We start from the raw sequence: 25,311 nt of genomic DNA, 5'->3' as shown, positions 1-25,311 counted from the left end.
ATGACTGCTAGTTCAAAGAAGCAATAATAATGGAAATTAATAAGTACTCTGAGCTAAAAGATTATGAAAATATATTCAGAAATTGTGAGATGCAATTACTTAGCAGGAATTTAAAAGTTTAAATGCATGTATTTTTTAAACAAGAAAGTCTTAAAAACAGTGACCTAAGCATTCAATCCAACAAGCTAGACAAGGAGAGCCAATTTAACCCAAAGAAAATATAAGAAAAGGGATAATAAAATTAAGAGCAGAAATAAATGAGATAAAAAACAGCATATAATAGAGAAAATCAACCAGGCCAAAAGTTGATTCTTTGAAAAAAATAAATTTGATAAATCACTAGTAAGACTGCTCAAGAAAAGAAGAGAGAAAACACAAATTATATGTATCATTCATGAAAAGAGAAACATTACTACAGGTCCTACAGTTATTATTTATTTAAAGAATTATGCAAAGATACTATAAACAACTTTGTGCTAATAAATTTGAAAATTTAGATGAAATGAACCAATTCTATGGGAAAAAACTTACAAAATAACATCAGTCTTACGTAACTTCATTCTGAAAATAAAAAGAAAAGTTGTGGTCAGGGATTTTTTTTTTCCTGGGAAAGAGCAGAAGGGAACTTTCTGGGCTGAGGCAAATATCTATATTTTGATCTTTCTGGTGGTTACAAAGTTGCATACATGTGCAAAAATTCACCAAGATGTATACTTATGATTTTGCACTTTATATGAGTTACATCTCAAGAAATGCAAAGCAAAAAATAAAAGCCTTTTATACTCAGATTTCTCTAATTTCATACTCTAAGGCAGTTAATTTTTGACAATGTAAAAATAATTGTGATCTATTTAGGAAAGCACATAGAAAGCCACTCAGCAGAAGCATACACAAAGAAAAAGACTTGATCCTATCGCGTGATTGTGGCCAATGATTGTACACTTATAAATTTTAAGTACCAATCAGTGATATTTAAAAAAACTTATTTTACTATGCCTATGTCATGAAGATATTTTCTTACAACAATTTCTATTAACATTTTAGTTTTGGTCTTTTATCTATCTGGAGGCTATGTTCCTATGCCATTTTTAAAAACTTTTTATTGGAGTATAGTTGCTTTACAATGTTGTGTTAGTTTCTTGCTGTACAGCAAAGTGAATCAGTCATACGTATACATATATCCACTCTTTCTTAGATTTCCCTTGCATTTAGGTCACCACAGAGCATTGAGTAGAGTTCCCTGTGCTCTACAGTAGGTTCTCATTAGTTATCTATTTTATACATAGTAGTGTATATATGTCAGTCCCAATCTCCCAGTTTATCCTACCCTCCTATACCATTTTAGGTAAGGATTCAGGTTTGTTTTGTTTTTTTTGTATAGTGATCAACTTATTTGCTTGTTGAAATAATTTTCTTCATTTTTATGCATTAATTTCCACTTATACATGGATCTGAGTTCCCAAGTCTATTCTATTTGTTTTCATGCCAGTCCTACACTCTCGCCATTCTGTGGCTTTGTCTTAATATCAGGGAGAGTGAGTTCTGCTCAAAGTTATCTCCTTGTTAACTTAGCTAATCACAGATTTTTATCCCTCAAAGGATGTTTAGTAAATCAAGTTCTTTATAAAACTTCCAGTCAGGGGCTTCCCTGGTGGCGCAGTGGTTGAGAGTCCGCCTGCCGATGCAGGGGACGCGGGTTCGTGCCCCGGTCCGGGAAGATCCCACGTGCCGCGGAGCGGCTGGGCCCGTGAGCCATGGCCGCTGAGCCTGCGCGTCCGGAGCCTGTGCTCCGCAACGGGAGAGGCCACAACAGTGAGAGGCCCGCGTACCGCAAAAAAAAAAAAAAAAAACTTCCAGTCAGAATTTTGTGTGGGAGTGTGTTGAATTATGTTTATTATTTCAGCTCCCATATTTTTCATATTTTATGAAATATGAAACTTGGTTCTTTTTATGATTTTTTCCTGCTTTATATTGATAATATCCCCCTTATATCTTTTTCCCCCTTATATCTTGGACGTATTATTATGCTTATTATAAATTTGTTGTTGACCTAATCTAATAATTCTCCTTTTTGCAGTATGTTTTTCCCTTTTGTTGATGCTTTTTAAGTGGTTGTGTTTTTCTCTTGTCTGTTCTTTTGACCTATGACTTGAAGTTTCCTTGGGAACATCAGCTACCTTATCCTGTAACGTGCATAGGGAAGGGTCAAAACACACACACTCTGGTTCTCATCCTACTAGATAATCTAGGGGAGAGTAGGGGTGAACCCATAGAACTCCACTGATCACCATCTCTTTGCTGTCATGCCACCAGGCAACTGTCGGGCCAGGAAGCCATCTATAAACTCATCCAAAGAAACAGCTCTGGGGTTTAGGAGGGTGATGGGAGTGGTGGATGTTAAAGGCCTGGGCTGGTTGCCACATCTGATTTCCTCAGCTCTGCAGGGCTTCAATGAAGCTCTGATATTTCCCTGTCGGTGTGCGGTGCACTATGGCAACCTGCAACAGTCTTCCAACTGAATGGGACAGGCAACAGCCAAATGTAAAATCCTCTTGAGGTTCCATATCTTGATTGAAGTGTGGCTTACCTGGGGTACACATTTGTCAAACACATTGAACTGTACACTTGAGATCTGTGCATCCCACTATAAGAGCACAATACCTAGGAAAGACGGGACATGTACTATCATCACCCTTATTTTACTGCTATTGAACACTGAGCTGCAAAAGCTAGCAATTAAAATAAGTGGTAAAACTAAATAATAATTATAAATATTCAGAAAAAAGATATAAGATTTCTTTGCTCTTATTGCATTTTCTCTGGAATCCCCAAAAAGTCATTGAAAAAAATATTAGAACTACTGAGAGTTTAGTAAGATTGTCGGTTAATCAATAAACCCACACTGATCTATAACTGGGGGCACAGTTCAAATGCTTACAGCATTTTCACCTAATGAAAATGGATGAAAGAAAATAAACTGTTAGGAAGGCAATACAATTTTTTTAATTGTATTGAATTGTGGTTTAAACGAGTGAGATAAACATCTGTGATACTGAAGATTATATTTTAAATTTGAAGTAGAAAAAATATGAATGGAGAAATCAGAACAATTTTATTTTATATATTTTTTTCTCACTTGGGGATGCTGTTTTAAGCCTGAAAAAATGACATATTTTGCATAAAGATATCAGTATCAAGCTTTATATTTCCATTGTAATGTGCAGAACAGAATTCAACCTTGAATTCTTTAACTGGGTGCAATATTTAATTTTATATGGTTTCATATTTCATGAGAGAAAACAGCTGCTCACAAATTTAGGAAGTTCCGAACCTAACAGAATCTTTGTACAGTGCTTTTTTTATTTAGTGCAATCACATTCCGGATATTTGTAGAATTACAGAATTCTGGCGTAATGATGTAAATATGTACCACAATATTGTACTGAGCTCAGAAACTTTTCTTTGTAGCTGTTCATTCAGTCTTCTTCTGATAAAGAAAAAGTGAGCACTATTGGTAATTTTTCTCAAAACATGAAGTTATCACAGTAGACTGTGTAGACTGGTTTAGAGGTTTAAGAGAATTGATTCTGCGGCCAGACCACCTGAATTCTATCCTTGCTTCAACACTCAGGAAGTGTGACCTGGGGCCAATTTCTCAGCATCTCTGGGCCTCAGTGCATCATCTGTAAAGTGATGAGGCTTATAGCACCTACATCAGCAAGAAGATTAAGTTACCTAATATACGCAAAGCTCTTAGATGATTCCAGTGCATAGAAAGCTCAGTTATTATTAAGAACCTGTTTTTGAATTCAGTCTTTTAACCCACTATTTAGAAAGTGACTATAGAAACTAAAAATGATAAAATCTTTTGGATGGCAGAATCCAAATATATATGGATGGTTGTGCATGTTTAAGTGTCGGTTGTGTATGTGTGTATGTGTATATGGATATACTCTTTATTAATGTTTGTATTCACTTGGATCCAGTAATTCCTCCTATGGGACTGAATCTTGTGTCTAAATAATAATCATTTCAGTGTCAAAACAAACAAACACCAAAGAACAAATAAACAACCCAGAAACTGACTTGACTCAACAGGAGGGAGACTTATTATTAAGTCAGAACCTAAGAGAAACATTTGAGGTCAAGTTTGAGACAGACCCATGAACTGGAGGCCTCAAGAACACAGGCAACTCTCATCCCATCCTTCTCTTTACCCGAGGACAAACTCTCTGAGGAGGGGATGTGAGAAGAGCCTCTAAGAAGGGAAACAGAGGAGTAATGGGAAGCTTTTGTAGTAGGCTAAAGAAATAATCATGGATTGTACAAAGATGTACCCAAAAACTTGTTTATAAAAATAATATATGTCATACAATGTCTAAATTATAGTAAAATATATAGGCATTTAAATTACATTAGAGAAGACTATTTAATAATATGGAGAATCAGTTACTATATAATCTCTATTATTATGGAAAAATACGTATTTCAAAAAATGATAAATATGATGTGAATTAAATTTACGTTTAAATTATAAATATAGCCTGCAAATGATGATCTGGTTTCACCAGAATGCAACTAAAAATTAAGGGGATACTGCTTTTTCATGTTCAGTAACGACGGAGAAGTGGTTCAAATGGACTACACAAAATACCTGGTCATTTCTGCCCTTTCCACGGGTCCTCTCACTCGGTGTTTCTGGGGACTCCTGGTGGTTGGTGCCAGCATCTCAGGCAGTGGTCTGGTTTCCTACATGGTTCTGTTGTCCCTTGGGACATCGCTTGCCCTCCTACAAGGGCCTTCAGCAGTCTCAAGACTCCTTGCCTCATGCTTACTGCTCCCTGCTCTCGTCTGTGTCCGCATTGTGAGCACAGACTCTACTCCATTACCTAGATCAATAGAAAGGGTTAGGCTGTAATGTTCTCTGAGACATTAGTTAAATTTCATGGATAAGTAAAGGTAATATCACAAAGGTGAAGGCTAGACATGGCCATGCAAAGAGCCCACGTACAAGGCTTGGTTGGGGGGGGGTCCTCAAAGAGCATCCTCACTTTGTATCCTGATCACCTCCCCAGGCTGGGGACCCCTCTTGACCTGAGCCCTGGGAGAGCTTGGGGAGTCTCCTTGCCTCAGATCCTAAGCCCAACCTCCAGGAAACTCCTAAGGAGAGACTCCACCTCCCCTTATCCCATTCCATGATTCACATTTAAAACTTTTTAAAAATTCAGTTGTTTTTACTGAGATAAAACTCACACACTAAAATTCACCATCTCTCAGGGGTGGGATGAATTGGGAGATTGGGATTGACATATACACACTATTGATACAATGTATATAACACGTAACTAACGAGAACATACCGTAGAGCACAGGTAACTCTACTTAATGCTCTGTGGTGACTTAAATGGGAAGGAGATCCAAAAAAGAGGGGATACATGTATACGCATAGCTGATTCACTTTGCTGTACAGCAGAAACTAACACAACATTGTAAAGCAAGTATACTCCAATAAAAAAATAGTAAAATAAAATAGAATGAAATTCACCATCTTAAAGTGTACAATTTAGTGGGGTTGTTTTTAGCATATTCACAGAGTTCTTGAAACCACCACCACCATCTAATTCCAGAATATTTTCTCTGATTCACTTTTCAATCCTTATTTCCCATTCCTGGTATTTGAGAACAAGTTTGAGAACCTCACGTCTAAACAGTGGTTCTCAAAGTTTAGCCAAGAGGTTGGATGTGTTTCCTGTTGCATTAATTCAATGTATATACTGTAGTACAAGTCATGTTTTAAAAACTACTCTGTGGCAAGGACATCCCTGGTGGCACAGTGGTTAAGAATCCGCCTGCCAATGCAGGGGACACAGGTTCGAGCCCTGGTCTGGGAAGATCCCACATGCCGCGGAGCAACTAAGCCAGTGTGCCACAACTACTGAAGCCCACCCACTCTAGAACCCGCGAGCCACAACTACTGAGCCCACGTGCTGCAACTACTGAAGCCCGCGCGCCTAGAGCCTGTGCCCCACAACAAGAGAAGCCTGCGCACCACAACAAGAGAAGCCCGCGCACCGCGACGAAGAGTAGCTCCCACTCGCTGCAACTAGAGAAAGCCAGTGCACAGCAATAAAGACCCAATGCAGATAAAATAAACAACAAACAAAAAAACCTCTATGGCAATATACAAGTAACACGGAAGACAACAGAGGTACCCATCATTTCCTGAAATGGCATTATTTTTCTTTTTAATTTGCCCTAAATCTCACTGTGGTCAGTGTAAATGAAAGAATTTTGCTGATAGAACAAGCACTGTATTCTGAAATCGACTGTGGCAATGATTGCACGATTCTGTGACTATACTAGATCCATTGAGTCATACAGTGTACACGGCTGAATTATATGCTATGCGACTTGTATATCAATAAATCTATTACCAAAAACAAAAAAAATAAAAATAAAAAAAATAAAAAATAAAAAATAAAAAAGTTTAGCAACATCCAAATCCCCTGAAGGGCTTAACACACCACCAGCTGGTCTCTGATTCTGCAGAGCTGGGATGGGGCCTGAGAATCTTCATTTACAACAAGTTCTCAGGTGATGCAGCCGCTGCTGGTCTGGGGACCACACTTGGAGAACCACTGGCCTAGATATTTAAAAAACTTAGTTTTCGATCATTTTAACCTACCTTTGAGATTTAGTTTGCCCACTAGTCTTTCAGATTCCTGTCTTCTGCAGAAGGTGGGATTTTAGGATCTGTGCACTAGGGAGGGCTCTCCCCTCCACTGGGTCCCCGGGAGCTGTGGCTACCACTCTGCCCCCATCATAGACTGTCTGCTGCTGTCAGGCTTGTGTCTACCCAGTGTTGAACTTGGGATCTGTCCTGGGCTCACTTGGAGCCCGGTGGCCCCTCAGCTGTCACCGGTCCTACATACCCTGCCGGGACTGACCCTGCCTTTGCTTGTGGAGGGTCGCCTTGTCCCCCCTCGACGGGCCCCGTGGCCAGCCCACTGGGCTGACGGACTCAGCATCACAGCGTCTCTCTGTTGGACCATGCTGCCCTCCCCTTTTAGCTCTGCCTCTAACAGGAGGACAGCAAGGTCCCTCCAGGCTTTGCCTCCTGGAGCAGAGGGGTGAGAGCACCCTCTGATCATAAAGAACCACTGGATGAGAGGGAAACCCCCTCAGCGACTCCAGGGCGCTCTGATGGAGGGGCGGGCAGAAGCCAGGGCTGGAAGGCGGGTCCCGGTTTCTCAAGCACGACCTCTGCTCTCCCTTATAGCAACCATGGCCCCTGCTCTGCTGTCTTTCCTGCTTAGCTGCCCTCCTTACAGGTGGCTCCCTTTTTCTTTTTTTCTTTCTTTTTTTTTTTTTTTGATGATGTGGACCATTTTTAAAGTCTTTGTCGAATTTGTTACCATATTGCTTCCGTTTTATGTTTTGGTTTTTTGGCCGCGAAGCATGTGGGATCTTAGCTCCCCGACCGCTGCATCGGAAGAGAAGTCTCAACCACTGGACCGCCAGGGCATGTCCCAAGGTGGCTCACTTCTGACTTGCAGGTGTTGTGACATATTCCTGAATCCTTGCTGCGAAGTGCCTCTTGCCTGATCATCAGACCAGGGTGTGGTTGGGGGGTGCGGGCAGCTGCATCACCTGCGCTGCTAGCTGAACAGCAGGCTCTCAGGCCACAACCCAGACTTAACCGAGTCAGAAACTCCAGGGATGGGACGCAAGAAGCTGCACTTGAACGGGCACCCCAGATAATTCTACGTACACTCAATTTGAGGACATCTGTACTAGGCTAAGAGCCACAGAAACTGAGGGATAGAAACTGTGCTGTTGACCAGCGTATTTTCACCGCGTGGCACACAGCGTGTGCAGGAGTCGCCGTACAGAGGACTGGGTTCCACAGTGGGGATGGGGTGGGGACAATCACAGGTATAGTGACATGACGCTTGCAAATTGTGCGTGCGTGTGCGCGCGCGCGCGTGGCATCTCAGCACCACCTGAGTCCTCTCTGGCTCCGGAACAGACCCCTGATTTTGCTTGGACACTGCTCCCCAGAAGCGATGGGGTGCTTTAAACACCAGAGCCACAGCCCGTTGCTTACATGAGAAGAGAGGCACAGAAACCAGGACCCACGCAAGGTCAGAGTCGGGGTACCCTTCTCTGGTTTTCCATTTTCTCTGGTTTTCCCTTTTCTCTGGAGCAATCGCTGGTGGAGTCAGCGAGTGGTCAGGACTGTGCTGGGTAGATGCTCTCTCTCTCTCTCTCCTTGTGTGGTTACATTCACGGAAGCTAAAAGCACACATTATACGTCTCCACTGTGAACACAAATAAATGTTGGTTGGAGGAATGAAGGAACAATATGTGGCAGTTCATGGTCTGCAATGAACTTTCTATAATAAGGAAAAATAGCTGTCGTCCCGTAGATCGTACTTTTCACGCACCAGGTCCTGTTCCAAACGTTTTCCATTATAAGACTCAACAAAATCTTTGATTTTATTTTTTTTTCTCTTTTAAATTAAATCTTTGATTAAAAAAAAAAAAATTTCCCATTCGACAGAAGCACAGGCACAGAGATGAAGAAACTCACTCAAAGTCCCAGAGGCAGGGGCTGAGCCTCAGCAATGAGTCACAGCATCTGGGTGTTTGGCCACCTCCCCCTTGGCTTCCTGAACACACATACCAGGGGATTCGAGGGCCTTTCTGAAAGTATTCCTCAGCCAGTCCCCCTGTCATGAGCACATATGGATGTCCCCCTGAATCAAACTGGAAAACCAGGTACAAATATTTCCAGAGACAGAAGCCACCTTCTACACTAAGGCATGTTTCCTCCAGCATGTTTTGTGCTGGTGAGGAATTGGTGGTTGGCTGGATTGACATAGCTCTCTTTGTATTTGAAAACCACACACACAAAAGAACCCCACAGCTCCTACTTAGTTTGCTTTCTCCTGCACTTTATATGATGTTGCATTCAGGTGGAATTTTGATATTTCAAGTCAGTGTAAATTTTATAGCTGAGTAAACGCCCCAATTGCAGGCTGTACTGTGTAGTCAGGGTTAGGTGTAAACATGAGAAGCTTTAGCGGAATTATTATAATAAATGTTTGCATTTCAAGATTAGAAAAATTCTGCTTAAATAAAGTAGTCCACATAACCTACATAACATTAAATTATGTCATAATCATTCTTCTACACACACAAAATTTGAAGGCATTCCACTGACAATGATGGACAGTTTCAATAATTTGAACCTTTTCTAACAGAACTAGAGTCTGTTTTGCTTGTTAAAATGCATAGTGATTTACAATATAGTCAAAACTGCATTTGGCAACAAGTTATGTTGAAGACAAGATAGTAGGAAATATTTTCTTGATTAGATAATGGTTGGTGGAAATTCTTTCCAGCTTTGGCAAAACAAAAGTTAGCAAGTGAACGCATATCAGATGATGCATCAATTTCCCATAAACAGAGGACTGTGCAACCTACTTTATTGAAAAAACCTTTATGCGGAGCTAGATTTAATCTCTCAATTTAAGAAGCAGTGCCATGAAATAAGACGTTTGCATGCAAAATCTCCGGATTTCCAGTGGAAATATAAAACAAAGAAGCGCTCTGTTCCCTTGGGGATGGCACCTATCTTGGATTTGTTTTTTCTCTGATGTTCTTGCATGGCTTTATCAGTGGCTTCGGGGAAGCGAAACAGCAGTTTGCTTCCTTCAGAACAAAGGCTTGGAGAATTCGGAAAAAAGAAGAAGATAATATATTAAAAGCAGTTCCCCTACTGTTCTTTATATTTGTTATGGATTTCCTGAGGAGTAATCATTGTTTCAGATAATTTGTCTTTCAATGATTTTAATATTTAATCTAGCAACTAAATATGACCTGACTTTATGCTTTGTTTTCTTGGTTTTTGTTTTTCTAAATCACACGTGCAGATGTTTCTTGAAGAAGGCAAGTCTTAACTATGTAACACTGAAAAGAGTACGGACTTAAGCAAACTATACGTTTTTCCTAAATGGCTAGTTACTTTACCAAAAATAAAAGCGAAACTTTACTAGCATCTTTAAATTTATTTGGTAATTAAGTATTTAGCACACAATATGTGCCTGATAAATGAATAGATGACAAATAGGACATGGTCCCATGGTCAAGCTCCAGTAAGGTAGTTGTGCATCACTGGTGTATATTATAAACATGGTGCCCAGGGGGAGAACACATCCTTTCCAGCACATGCACCTTATTGGCTATATGGCAACCATATTGGTTTCTCCTCTTTGTTTCTGTAACAAGACAGTCATTTCACATGCTGTAAAATTTACTGATTTCTATTTTCAGTTGTTAAATGCTCCAAAGTTCTACCTGCTTGTTTAAAGCACTGCTGCAAAAATGTCTAGCGTTTCACAGTCCAGTTTTATAAAGTCATTTCTCTCTATGTATTTATTTGTGTCTTAATAGGCAATCTTAGTTAAAGTAAGCATAATTTCTTACCAAAGCAATTTAGCCAAATTTAATTAGCTGAAGCCATAATATCGTGATGTGCTTGGATGGTTTTCCTTAAATACTGTTTCCCATGAAAGGGAACCAGGCAATCTTGAAGAAATCTCCAATTCTACATCCAATTTCTATAGCTGGAAATGTACAAGACAAGCCTGGATTATCTCAAGATTGTGTCAGAAAGACACAGAGCATTTGAAGAGGTTTCCCTGGCTAAAAGTGGGACGATTTCAGCATCAAAAAGCATTGATATCCTAAAACAAGTAAATAAAATGAGCCAAAGAAAAAAGTCAAGCACATATACAATACAAATACAAACAGCAATATAAAAGCCTGAGGTCAAAAATAATAATTCAGGGCACTTCCCTGGTGGCACAGTGGTTAAGAATCCACCTGCCAATGCAGGGGACACGGGTTCGAGCCCTGGTCCAGGAAGATCCCACGTGCCATGGAGCAACTAAGCCCGTGATCCATAACTACTGAGCCTGCGCTCTACATCCTGTGATCCACAACTATTGAGCCCACGTGCCACAACTACAGAAGCGCATGTGCTTAGAGCCCGTGCTCTGCAACAAGAGAAGCCACCGCAATGAGAAGCCTGCGCACCGCAACGAAGAGTAGTAGCCTCCGCTCGCCGCAAACAGAGAAAGCCCAGGTGCAGCAATGAAGACCCAGTGCAACCAAAAAGAATAAATAAATTTTTTTTAAAATAATAAGAATAATTCATGTTACAGGTAGTAATGAGACATAGGGGACATTTTAAGTTATTAAAAGTACAATTCACAATAAATATATATCAATCATAAAGATTCATGTGATAAACAATCTTATGTCTGAATATTTAAATTAAAAATGAAAATGAAACATGGCAAAACATAATAGTAGAAGATGTGAACATATCTCCCAGCTTTTGTCAAGGGAGTAGACAAATGTTTCAAGAACGTATAAGAAATTTTATTAAGGCAATGAATAACTATTATTTTTTAAATGTTTTTAATTTTTTTTTTTTACCTTATAAGCAGAAAGTATCATTTTGTTTGCTGTGTCCACGAATAGTTTTTAGAAAATGATCTTATTTTAAGCCACATATTAAATTTCAATTTGTTTGGAAAAACACATTCTCTCTCTTCAATAAAATAAAACTAGAGGTAGTGGTAAGGGTTTAAATAAAGAATTCCTCCAATTAGAAATTTTACAATGGCATTCTGAATGACTTCTAAGTTAAAGTGGAAATAAAAACTGCATATATAAAAATTTTGTAAAAATTAAAATGCCAATTCAAGAAACTTCAACAAGATGTTAAAGTTTTGCTCAGAAGGGATTGTGTATCCTGATGGCTTTATAAATCTCAATACATAATGATGTAAATGAATGTATTATTCAAAACGCAAGGATTAGAAAAAGAATAAACATTGAAAACTAAAGAAAGGACTCGATAACTATAATTTCTACATTCATAAATTGACAAAATGCCATCACGTCTAATCAGGATAATATAGAAGAATACAAAAGTATATACAACATTAGGCACAAGAATGAGTATAGAGAGACATATAGATAAGAATTTTTAAATTATATTGACTTAAAAATGTTATAGCTGTATCTCAAAAATATATCAATGTAAATTTCTGATGCAGTAACTACTTAAATATTTTTAAATCACTAAAATAAGAAAGAATATTAATATTAACCTTGGATGGAGACAGATTTTCTGAGCATTACAATAAATGCAAAACCCAAAATGTTAAGTATTAGAAGACTTGAGAGTTTGTCTACAGCCAACTCTGGATCAGTGCAGACAGATTCAATAAGTGAGTGTTAGTGAGAAGAGCAAGTGACCCAATAAAAGACCAATGAACATGTCTTTTTTGGATGCTCCAGGCCAACCATTCAATCCAGATTGAGATGGGGCTCCCACACTGGCTTGGATTTGGTGAAGGATATTTCCAGCAATGCCACTTCCAGCCATATTTAAAAAAATTTTTTTTTCAGTCAAGCAGGGTATATTTCCTATGAAGCAGCCAGGTCAACTGGCTCAGACCCAGTGTTTTTTGAGCAAATGCTTATTTGTTTTAATAGACCTTAGTTTTCAGAGCGGTTTTAGGTTCACAGCAAAACTGAGTGGAAAGTCCAGGGAACCAGGGACTCAGATGAGGTCATCCAGACATGATCTGACTCCCTCCGTCCTCTGTGTTGGCTTCATTTTCAGGTAAGCTTGTCTCATGGATGGCAAAATTAGCCCCCGGGGAGCATTAGGCCATGCTTTGCCAGTCCTTTCCTCCTGGAATCTTGTTGTGGTAAGAAAAAGAATGTTTTAAAAAAGCAGAAAACTCCTTTTAGAGGAGAGAAAAGTCTTTGCTGAGCAGAACACCTTGAGGAGGCTTTGTGGATATAGAAAGACGCACTGAGGTCATGGCCAGTTGGGCTAGAAGAAACACGTATTTTATTATCAAATCAGGACACTTTGGAGGATAAGAGGGAGTACTGTTAATCACTTCACTAGAAAACAGGTATCATCTGGCATCGTTCCCTATAAACTAAGCATATGCTCCCCTTCTGAAGAAATGAAGCCAAGAGGTAACTAACCAGCTGTGCTAAAAAAAAAAAAAAAAAAAAAAAAAAAAAAAGCACGATGAGATGACTGAATGACTGGCCATAGCAAACGTTGGTGAGCCCACAGAGCATCTGAAACTCTCACACATTGCTAGCGGAAGTGAGATGGTACCTATCGGTATTTGCCGAAGAAAACTGAAGTCACCAAAACCAAAGATTTGTACGTGAATGTTCGTTGGAGCTCCATTCGTAATAGCCCCAAACCCAGAAACAATCCAAATCCATCAGCAGACAAATGAATAGACACGCTGTGGTATATCCATGCAATGGAATGCTACGCAGCAATAGAGACACATGGCTCCTGATGTACACAACAATGTGAATTAATCTCAGAATCATTACACTGAGTGCAAGAAGCCAGGCTAAGAAAGAGAACAAATTGTATGATTCCACTTATATAAAACTCAAGAAAATACAAGCTAATCTATATACAGAAAGAATGTAGATCAGCAATTGCCCGGGGATAGAGGTAGAAACAAGAATGGATGAAAAGGGGCACGAGGAAACTTTTGAGAATGATGGAAATGTTTGAGAGGCGATAGTTTTGTGGGCTATGTATGTCAAACCTAATAGAATTGTACAGTTTAAATATGTGTAGTTTTGTGCACTTCAATTAGACCACAAAAAAGTTGGAAAACTTCTAAAAAATAAAAATAAGTGAGATTTTTTTTGGGAGAGGTGGGGATTGGAGTAGTTTGACCCAGGGTAGAGAGGAGGGGGTTGAGGGAGAGTGAAGGCACCCAAGAAGAAGCAGGGTCTGAAGCTAACAGAAGAGACCAGTGCACATTCCTCAGTTGGGCTGGGGCCCCTGGAGACAGGGTACCAAAATGCTTCCAGACAAATGATATCTGACAGTCTACTTTATCTGCCACGGTATTCTCTGATGCAACCTTCATACTTACACCCTACGTCTTTAATAAGAAATGGCCTTGGATGAGTGCCCTTTAGGGGATGTAAAAGAGCTGAATCTCTGATTCAGGATAGTGAGAAGGGACAGCTAAAATATGCAACGTTAAAGAAAGATCCAGGATTCGCTGGCAGCACAAAATCAGTCTGAAATGAACCAGTGAAGTACGACTTTCAAGAATCGTCACCGAGATTTGGAATTTGGCTTAAGGTCCCAGCACACAGGGAAGCAGGGGATTTGAGACAGTGTCATTTGACCTTTGAAGGCTGTTAGAGCCTGACTGACACCTGATTTACATGACTGTGTCAAAGGGCAGTGGTCCCGTCATTCCAACCAAATGCTGAATTTTGGAGCCACTGCTCTTTATAACCATTTTCACCTGGGGTCAAAGAGATCAAGGTCAATGGCCTTCTGCTTCTTAGTCATCAGTTGCAAAGGTAAATTTCAATTCAGGGGGAGGGAGAGGTGGTGGAAGATGAGAAGGAAAAGCAGTTTTCAATTTTCTGTTTCGATACCCACGGTGACAACACTGGAAATGCCGTAATGAGCAAGGTACTTGAGCCCTCTATTCCCAGAACAGAGAAGCCAGCGGGAACATAGACGTTACATCAGGAAGAGCAATGCATGCTAGCATAAAGAGGAGAGGAAGGGAATTCCAGTGTGAATTAAAAATAACTGAGTCTAGGGGACTTCGCTGGGATGTCAAGGGTAGGATGGGATTTGAAACATGAACAGGGAATGTGCCCCAACCCCAAACACTCCCACACCCTGTCCTGACAGAGCAGTCCCCACTCCCCAGTCAGTGAAGTTCGGCCAGGCTGCTTGACAGCTACCTTACAGTACAGTATCTTGAAAAGCACGGTAGGGCGGTACAACAGCTGGCATCCAGGGGCAAGTTCACATCTTTGAAAGTTCACAACTTGAAGGTTCGTATGTAGGGAACTTACTGTATACTTGAACATTCGGAATCAGAGCCTGGCTTCCTGGGAGTCATGGCATGGGATGGCACAGAAGAGCCACAGATGGACACCGTGGGCAATGGTAATAGACATACCTTCAGCCTCCACGTTTAGTCATGGACTTTTACTTCCTCTTCTGCTCTTGTATATAGACACTCAGCCATGAATCCCAGTATCAGAAGCATTTTTATCTGGTTCTCCTGAGTCTACTGCTCTACTACAGAGCAGCCTGTGCTGGACCGTTTGTTACATTGGTGACCGCCAGAATCATGCTTCCCGGTCCCCTCATCCCTATGTAATTCCTTCTCCCATTGATCCTGGGCTTGACCATGTGACTTGCTTGGACCAGTGGGACATTAGCAAGAGTGAGGCAAGCACGGGTTTGATGAGTACCTGCCCACTGGGTCCTGTCCTGTTGGAATTCAGCTGCCATGTTATATAGAGGGAAGTTCTTGCTCTTCTGTTGTGAGAGATCGGCCACGGGGAGAAGAACTAAGGCATCCCAGCCCACAATCAGCACTGAGGCCTCGGGTGTGTGAGAGAGGCCTTCCAGAAACTTCCAGCCCAGCCCAGGCACCAGCTGGCTGAACCAGCAAGAATGGGAGAAGTCCAGCAGAAACCACAGAAGCAGAGAGACCCCTTAGCGGAGCCCTGCCAACCCACAGGGCCGTGGAAAAGAATACACTGCTATTGTTTTAGACTCATAAATACTGAAGTGCTTGCCTCACAGCAACAGTTACCTTATAGATGTGCCCCTCAGGCCTTGTTTTCCCGGACTTGTCCACTCTGAGCCTCCATCAGTTCATCAATGACAGCTCAGATTTTCCTACCCGGGTGCTGGTTCCCATGGGGGTTTCTGTTCATGGGTCCCCACTCTAGCAAATTGTGATTCTTTGTATCCTCCTGTCTGGGTCTCCAATCTGGGGGCAGGGGTTTCGCCCTGTGACTTCAATTCTCCAGCAGATGTAGAAAGAGTAGTTGATTTTTCGTTTTTCAGCTTTTTACTTGATGCTATGATAGAGTGACAGCTTCCAAGCTCTTTCCATGCCAGATTGGAAATTGGAAACTGGAAATCCAATGCTGTTTTTTTTTTTAACTGAGATTATATTGAGAAGCAAAATTAAATTACTTGTTTAACATATTAATAGTTGGCTTTTTTCTGCTTTTATTCTTAGAACAATTTTCCTGTGGATGCTATGTTTTCTGGTACAAGTTATTGAGTTGATCATAGTCTCTACCGAAGGCAGATACCTACCGAGTTTCATTCTATGATTGCAATTTTCCCTTTCATGGGAAGCCACAGGGTCTAAGGAAGTGTGGGCAGATTCCGTCCATCCTCTGTTTCTTTATTTGCTCCACTCCTCCCGCAACTGATTCCACTGATGAAAAGTAGAAGCTCAGGATAACTGTAGAAATGGAGGTGCTGATGACAGCCATGGCTTGGGAGTGAAGAGTTAGGGCGACTCCCATTGCTTTGGAAAGCAGAATTGTCACGGTAAGAACAGGTACTGATTTTATAGAAGTGAGGATAAGTACCCAGATGTACTAATTAGAGTCCTACCAGCTTCTTCAAGAGATAAACTGCAAATCAGATTAACACAGTAGCAGTGTGTTTCTCACTCACATTAAGTCCATTTGGCAGTTAACTGAGCAGGGAATAGGGAGGGAAGCTCTGATCCATGCAGCCATCCATGGAGCCAGGCGCCTCCGTCTCGGGGTTCTTGCATCCTTTGGAGCCTCAGAACCCTCTCCACTCAGTCAGAAGAGAAAGTGGAGAATCATGCAGGAGGTTTTATGAGCCTGGCTGGCAAATAGCACCCACCATACCTGGTCGTATGGCCACAGCTAACTGAAAGGGATGCTGGGGAATGTAATCTTGCAGTAAATGAGAAGATAAACATTGGGTTTGGTGAACACCTAGTCAACTTCTTTTATACCAAGATAAGGGTAGACAAGGCTGACAAGTATTTGCTTCCTACATTAGTGACTGTGTTTTAAAGGATTAATGTGGGGCTTCCCTGGTGACGCAGTGGTTGAGAGTCCGCCTGCCGATGCAGGGCACACGGGTTCGTGCCCCGGTCCGGGAAGATGCCACGTGCCGCGGAGCGGCTGGGCCCGTGAGCCATGGCCGCTGAGCCTGCGCGTCCGGAGCCTGTGCTCTGCAGCGGGAGAGGCCACAACAGTGAGAGGCCCGCGTAACGCAAAAAAAAAAAAAAAAAAAAAAGGATTAATGTGCATTAGCCACAGATTGTGTTTTTCAGCATACTCTTCTGTTTTTTTTTAATGTCCTAATATTTATTTATTTACTTTTAACATCTTTATTGGAGTATAAATGCTTTACAATGGTGTGTTAGTTTCTGCTTTATAACAGAGTGAATCAGTTATACATATACATATGTCCCCATATCTCCTCCCTCTTGCATCTCCCTCCCTCCCACCCTATCCCACCTCTCTAGGTGGTCACAAAGCACCGAGGCGATCTCCCTGTGCTATGCAGCCGCTTCCCACTAGCCATCTATTTTACGTTTGGTAGTGTCTATATGTCCATGCCACTCTCTCACTTCGTCACAGCTTACCCTTCCCCCTCCCCCTGTCCTCAAGTTCATTCTCTACGTGTGTGTCTTTATTCCTGCCCTACCCCTAGGTTCATCAGAACCTTTTTTTTTTTTTTAGACTCCATATATATGTTAGCATATGGTATTTTTTTCCTCTTTCTGACATACTTCACTCTGTATGACAGACTCTAGGTCCCTCCACCTCACTACAGATAACTCAGTTTCATTTCTTTTCATGGCTGAGTAATATTCCATTGTATATATGTGCCACATCTTCTTTATCCATTCTTCTGTCGATGGACACTTAGGTCAGCATACTCTTCTTATCTAAGCCATAATTAGTCAAAACTTCCACCGAGAAAATAATTGCAATTCATATGTATCTGACAAGAACTCTCATCTTGAATACATTAATAATTCCTAAAATCAATAAGAAAAAAAGAAAAACAACTTTTAAAATTTTTATTTTATTTTGGAATACGGTTGATTAACAATGTTGTGTTGGTTGCAGGTGTACAACAAAGTGATTGTTATGCATATACCTATATGCATTCTTTTTCAAATTCTTTTCCCATTTAGGTTATTACAGAATATTGAATAGAAAAGCCATTTCACAGAAGAAGTCATCCAAATGGTGCCTATCATCATCAGAGAAATCCATATTAAAAGCAAAATGAGATCCACCACAGAGCCATCAGAATGGTGAAAGTTGAATTTTCAATTCTTATTTTTAAAAAACTGGAAATACCAACTATTGGAGAGAATATGGAGCAACTGGAATTCTCGTATGTGTTGGCAGGTCATAAAGCATTACAACCACTTTACAAAAATGTTTGCCAGTCTCTACCAAACATATATATCTAAACTGTAATCCACCCATTTCTAGCTCAGGAATTGAGTGTATTCCAATTCCAAAAGAATCAAAGGTGTATATCCACTAAGAGCCTTGTTTCTGAGTTTCCATAGAGCTATATTTATAGCTGAGATTTTTTAAATGTACATTAGTAAGAGAATGGGCTAACTGATCTGGGTGGTACCTACACTGAAGTTTTGTGCATTTTAACTGTATGTAAGTATTTTTAGATCTGAATTTTTTAAACATCAGGTTTATTGAGGAACAATTGAGGTAAAATGTCCCCTTTTTGTTCAGTTTCGTAAGTTTTGATAAAGGTATATACCACTCTAATCAATATGTAGTATATTTCCATCACTCCAAAAAGATTCCTAATGGCTATTTGTAGTCAGTTTCCTCCTTCCAGCCCCTAGTATCCACTGATCTGAGTTCTGTTTCTAGAGTTTTGTGTTTTCTAGGTTGTCATACAAATGGAATCATACTTTATGTAGAATTTTTGTGTCTGGCTTCTTTCACTCAGCGTAATGCTTTCCAGATTAATTGGTAATGCATATATCAGTATTTCATTCCTTTTCAGTGTTTAGTACTATTCCTTTGTTATGGATTTAGCACTCTTTGTTTATTCATTCACTAGTTGATGGATGTTAGAGTTGTTTCCAGGTTGGGTCAATTACGAATAAAACTGCTGTAAACATTTACATAATCTAGCCTTTCCAAATGATGTGTAGTGTCATTTTGAGTTTAATTTGCCTTTACCTAAAACTAATGAGGTTGACCATCATCTACATGTTTATTTGCCATCTGTAAATCTTTTTTTGCAAAGTGACTGTTCAAATCTTTTGCCCATTATTTGTTGGGTTGTTGCATTTCTAGCAAACAGTATGTAAAAGTTACATGTTTTGTTAACAAGCCTTTTTTCTGACATGTGTTTTGCAAATAGTCTTTCTCAATCTGCACTTGCCTTTTTATTTCCTTACTGGTGTCTTTCAAAGGACAAAGGATTTTAATTTCAATGAGCTCCAATTTATCTTTTCTTTTTATGATTTCTGCTTTCTGTGTCCTAAGAAATATTTGCTTCACCCAAAGTCACACAAATTTCTTCTGTGAAAGCAAATCAAAACTGCAATGAGGTATCACCTCACACCAGTCAGAATGACCATCATCAAAAAATCTACAAACAATAAATGCTGGAGAGGGTGTGGAGAAAAGGGAACACTCTTGCACTGTTGGTGGGGATGTAAATTGATACAGCCACTAGGGAGAACAGTATGGAGGTTCCTTAAAAAACTACAAATAGAACTACCATACGACCCAGCAATCCCACTACTGGGTATATACCCTGAGAAAACTATAATTCAGAAAGACTCATGTACCAAAATGTTCATTGCAGCTCTATTTACAATAGCCCGGACATGGAAGCAACCTAAGTGTCCATCAACAGATGAATGGATAAAGATGTGGCACACCGGGCTTCCCTGGTGGCGCAGTGGTTGAGAGTCCGCCTGCAGATGCAGGGGTCACGGGTTCGTGCCCTGGTCCGGGAAGATCCCACATGCCGCGGAGCAACTGAGCCCGTGAGCCATGGCCGCTGGGCCTGTGCGTCCGGAGCCTGTGCTCCGCAACGGGAGAGGCCACAGCAGTGAGAGGGCCCGCATACCGCAAACAAACAAACAAACAAACAAACAAAAAAAGAAGATGTGGCACATATATACAATGGAATATTACTCAGCCATGAAAAGAAACGAAATTGAGTTATTTGTCATGAGGTGGATGGACCTAGAGTCTGTCATACAAAGTGAAGTAAGTCAGAAAGAAAAACAAGTACCCTATGCTAACACATATATATGGAATCTAAAAAAAAAAAAAAAAAAAAAGGTTCTGAAGAACCTAGGGGCAGGACAGGAATAGAGACGCAGACGTAGAGAATGCACTTGAGGACATGGAGGGGTGGAAGGGTAAGCTGGGACCAAGTGAGAGAGTGGCATGGACATATATACACTACCAAACGTAAACTAGATAGCTAGTGGGAAGCAGCCACATAGCACAGGAGATCAGCTCAGTGCTTTGTGACCACCTAGAGGGGTGGGATAGGGAGGGTGGGAGGGAGACACAGGAGGGAGATATGGGGATATATGTATATGTATAGCTGATTCACTTTCTTATAAAGCAGAAACTAACACACCATTGTAAAGCAATTATACTCCAATAAAGATGTTTAAAAATTTTTTTCTTCTGTGTTTTCTTTTGGAGGTGATAACCAATTTTAGGTCTGTGCCTTTGCCAGTTAATTACCTCTCAGCTCCAAATTCATCCTCTTTGCCTGCTCTGTGAAAATGCATCAGGGCCCATTACATATTTTTTCTTTGCCTTTTTGGCACTGGTAATGATTTATCATACAAGCTTTGAGGTTTTTAAAAATACATCTTTATTGGAGTATAATTGCTTCACAATACTGTGTTAGTTTCTGAAGATGTGGCACATATATACAAGCTTTGAGTTTTATTCATTCAGTTCTTCAATAAGTATTTATTGAGACCTACTAGTCTCCTGAATTAGGTGATTAGGAAGATCTGTGCTTGGTTTTCTAATGAGATAGTCCTGACTCTATATAAGTTTTTAGCTATATGACCTTCAACAAGTCATTTCACTTTTCAAAGCTTCATTTTTTAAAAAAGAAAACATCAAACAGAAACAATAATTATAACTTGCCTTATCCTGGATTCCCACAGGGCTCATTTGTTTCAGCTCTATTCTCCTGGAACCATCTTCCAGAAGCCTTCCTTGACCACCCATGGAATGAGGCTCTTCTCTCACTCCCTTACTCCCAGCTTTTTTCTATGACACTTCAGGTATGAATTCATACTTTCTGAGCCTGTCCAGTACAATTTAATCTCCACAAGTTCAAAGTCTTCTGCTTTCAACTTTAGTTCCCAAAGCCTAGAGGTATACCTGATATGGAGATATGATCAAATTGTATGATGAATGAAGAATAAACTAAATGAGATTGTACATGAAAAGCATGTAAGCCTTATCTGGCACAAGATAGATGTTCATTAAAACTAACTATTAATATAAATATGTACTCTTTTGTGTGTGTGTGTGGTACGCGGGCCTCTCACTGTTGTGGCCTCTCCCGTTGCGGAGCACAGGCTCCGGACGCGCAGGCTCAGCGGCCACGGCTCACGGGCCCAGCCGCTCCGCGGCACGTGGGATCTTCCCGGACCGGGACACGAACCCGCGTCCCCTGCATCGGCAGGCGGACTCTCAACCACTGCGCCACCAGGGAAGCCCAAATATGTATTCTTCATTGTGCTTTCTCATATATGTTCCGAGCATGAATTGTCAGGTCCCGGCAGAAGGCACACTCAAACAGGGTATTTGAGGAGAGTAATAAATGGGATTTTTACAAAAGGTGACTTTAGGTGGAGAAGTTTTAAGGGAAACCAGTGAAGGTAAGAGAGGGCTGAATAACAAGAGGGGCAGACTTTGGGGCATGGACCCCATCGTAGGGCAAATACACATAGACCCTAACATCACTCCTCTCCAGCTACTGGCTGAGCCCAGAAACCAGAGGGCAAGGGAACCCCAGCGAGGTGCTCCGTAAAGGCCAGCCTTTCGGGGAAAGAGACAGAGTGGAGAGGTGTAAGATAGATCTGGAGGGGAATATGCAAACTGTCCAGCACCCATAACACACGAACCAATTTTCCAAGTTTCAGTGCTCAACAACCAGGAAATTTTACAAAGTGCTACCCTTCTAGGCTACCTTTCAGAAACATCTTTTTGCCCCATCGTTTCCCTCCTTGACGGAAGGGTGGTTTGGCTGAATGCAAGCCTTGGGTAAAAGTGCTTTGTTCCTCTAAGATTCTAAGAAGGGCACGTTCATAAGGGCCACTGTAGTTCTCCCAGGCAATTTCCTGGTTCTGTTCTCCCGATCTGTGTCTTTTGCCATACAAAATAAAAGAGAGCTGCGAACCCAGCAGCCAACTGCGTTCACGTAGCATGCAGTCTGTCTGTGCATTGTGAAGCAGCTGCCACAGTTTCCCCCAGAGGTTGCTACATTTCAGAGCTGGATGAGGTAATGGGGATATTTAGCCCGAATTAAGCTTGTAAAAGTGCTTTGGGAATCTTTGGAATGAAAAGAACTGTGCATACACGAAGTTCGCTATTAATTACACGATGTATGCCCAGGGTTGGGGAAAGATCTCTGCGTGGGTGTCTCCCAGTAGTAAATATGACTATTTCTCTGCTTGGACAAGATTAATCTGACAACTGAAATGCAGTAAAATAAACTTCAGGCAGTATTAGTGGTGGAAAAATTTGAGCTCATTCCCCGACCTACAAATTGGAAATACTGATAATTATTACATCATCGAGACCAGGGGAGGGTATAATGGCAGTACTCTGTATGAATTCATTTACGAGGAGTTTTCCTGAGGTGTCAAATAACATTCTTGGAATGGTCGCTGGATCATGACAGGTCTCCTTGTCACGTAAGGCTGGTTACAGAGCCATCCACCTGGAAATGAAATGCACCTTATCCCTCCGTCTGGGTTATATCTGGAAATAACAGTCGGCATGACTCGATTTGTTGAGTGGACTGAGGGGCCTGAAGACAGTCCGACTGAGGGCTGGGGCTTTTCAAAGCAGACCTTCCCTCCTGGAGTGGGACAGGTGGTGGGCAGCTTAACCCAGTTACTGATGCTTGGAGGAAGCCCAGCCCAGCAGGCGGAGTTCAGCGCCTAAGAGAGAGGCGAGAGGCCAGGCCAACAGTCAGTTTCAGAGAGTTTACCGAGAAGGTCCTCATGGGATAGAACAGTACAGCCAGGAATGGCATATACATGGAAATCCAAACGGGCAAGGACCACCATGGATGTCCCTCAGCAAAGGGGCTCCAGATTTTTCCTTTCCAGAAGGAACACTGGCAACTGTAAGCCCGAGATGGGCGTAAGAGGCAGAAGGTCTATGGAGAAAGACACCCAGGTGCAGGAAACATCACTGCTCCAGAATTCCTATCTGAAGTGCATTTGGGCAAGGCAATCTGCTTGCAAGGGGAAGTTTGAGGCTGTGTTTACATAGAACTTTACATAAAGTTGATAGGATGACAGTTTTCCATATCACAGAACATAGTAATTATGGAAGAAAGGAGATTACAGCCCTACTCGCCCACACATACTCATACACACTCACACACACACACACACACACTCACAGCTACCTCCACGTGCTACTAGTAGCCCAAAACTAGCCATCAGGATTAAAGTCCAAAGTTAGTGCAGGTAAGGAGACAGCCAGACTGAGGTCAGGATCTCAGCTCGGTCAGCTCTGCCAAGTACCAGGTGATGCCTAAAAGGCCCGTCCTAATACACCCCCCGTTCGTGACATCCACTCCCAGTGGTCCTTTTCACCTGCATGTACGATACAAATGAAAGGCCTGTAGAATGATCATCCCTGCGCTGTCCCCTGAGCCATACATAGTAAAGGGAAATTAGATGCTTAAGCAGGAGAATGCATTCAAGACTCTTCACATCCAATGTATCCCATCCACCTTCTCCCTTTATCACTTTCCCCACTAATTAGTGCCTGACATGTCCTACTGGCCCGAGGATGTCTCTTCTGTGACTAAAAACCTCCCAACAGACAAAAGCCCAGGACCAGATGACTTCACAGGTGAATTCTAGCAAACATTTAGAGAAGAGTTAACACCTAAACTTCTGAAACTATTCTGAAACATTGCAGAGGGAGGAACACTCCCAAACTCATCCTATGAGGCCACCGTCACCCTGATACCAAAACCAGACACAGATATCTCAAAAAAAAGAAAATTACAGGCCCAGTATCACTGACGATCATAGATGCACAAATCCTGAGGATGTTTCTTGAACCGCATCTAATTCAGGGGTGTTTTGACTCCAGAACGCTTAAGCAGAGTTTTCTTTTTTCGTCTCTCTTTTCACAGGTTGTGTCAGTTTTATGCATAAGACCCTGGACTGAGGACCCAACACCCTGAGCCTCAAGAAGCGAGAAAACTCCAGCTTCCATTTTAGAGCCGGTTCCTTGTGACCGCGGCCCCCGGCGTCATCGTCAACAGAACTTTCCTGACACCCAATAAGACACCCCAGTACAGCCCCGAACCATGGACTTGTTGGGCCAATGGGTCAAGATTACCTATAAAGTTGGAAATAAAGAGAGGTGCCCGGGCCCATCCATGGAGATCCAGTACTGTAGATCTGGGGTGGTATCTGGGCACTGAACCAGAGGCAAGAATGCAATCAGTCAAAAGCCAAATGACAACCATTATGGAATGAAAAAGATTTCTAAGAGTTCCCGGTGATATATCCTTCCGCATGAAGGGAGGAAGAGAATTTGAATTCAGGAAACACAGGTCTTCTTCACTGCATTCTGTTCTGCATGCAAAACTCTACAGCCCTCTACACCATTGCATATTCTCGGTGCATTTCTCCTCCGTTTGAAAACCAAGTGGGGAAAGTGGCAGGGGTGGTGGTGGTGTGATGAATTGGGAGATTGGGATTGACATATATATACACTAATGTGTATACAATGGATAACTAATAAGAACCTGCTGTATAAAAAAATCAATAAAATAAAATTCAAAAATTCAAAAAAAAAAAAAAGAAAACCCAGCAACCAGGAAGTGACTGCTGTCATTGCCAGCTTGGCAGGGGCTACCTACTCCACAGCAGCCCTAAACAAGGAGCCTCTGGCCCCGTGTTGTGTGTGGATTTCAGGGATCTGTTCTGAGTGTCAACTAAATTCGTCTTGACCTTAGAACAGGGTTTTCCGCTTAATTTTTCGGAGCCACAGATGGTAATCAACTTACAGCAAATCTTGGTCTCACATACAGCCACCTGGCTTCCCAGAGCAAAACTGGCGGCATTTCAGCAAATCTCCGGATGGAGAACTTGGAGG

General features: G+C 41.4%; 1 protein-coding gene across 18 annotated transcripts in view; it reads left to right on the top strand.

Annotated features, from left to right (window-relative positions):
* Positions 1 to 25,003, top strand: part of C9H7orf25 (chromosome 9 C7orf25 homolog) — a 422,474-nt gene extending 397,471 nt beyond the window's left edge. For 14 of the 18 annotated variants that reach the window (XR_010842308.1, XR_010842310.1, XR_010842303.1 and 11 more), the window contains 3 exons: positions 18,111 to 18,330; positions 21,114 to 21,233; positions 24,341 to 25,003. The gene's annotated coding sequence lies outside the window, so the exon portion shown is untranslated. Of the gene's footprint in view, positions 1 to 18,110; positions 18,331 to 19,789; positions 19,841 to 21,113; positions 21,234 to 24,340 lie in introns of those variants that run through there. The other 4 variants (XR_010842309.1, XR_010842302.1, XR_010842311.1 and 1 more) reach the window with 4 other exon arrangements.
* The last annotated feature ends 308 nt before the right edge of the window (positions 25,004 to 25,311 follow it).

This window comes from Kogia breviceps, chromosome 9 (assembly GCF_026419965.1).
Source record: "Kogia breviceps isolate mKogBre1 chromosome 9, mKogBre1 haplotype 1, whole genome shotgun sequence".
Classification (NCBI taxonomy): Eukaryota; Metazoa; Chordata; class Mammalia; order Artiodactyla; family Physeteridae; genus Kogia; species Kogia breviceps.
The sequence above is the reverse complement of the archived record's forward strand: the minus strand, read 5'-3'. Positions and strand labels throughout refer to the sequence as shown.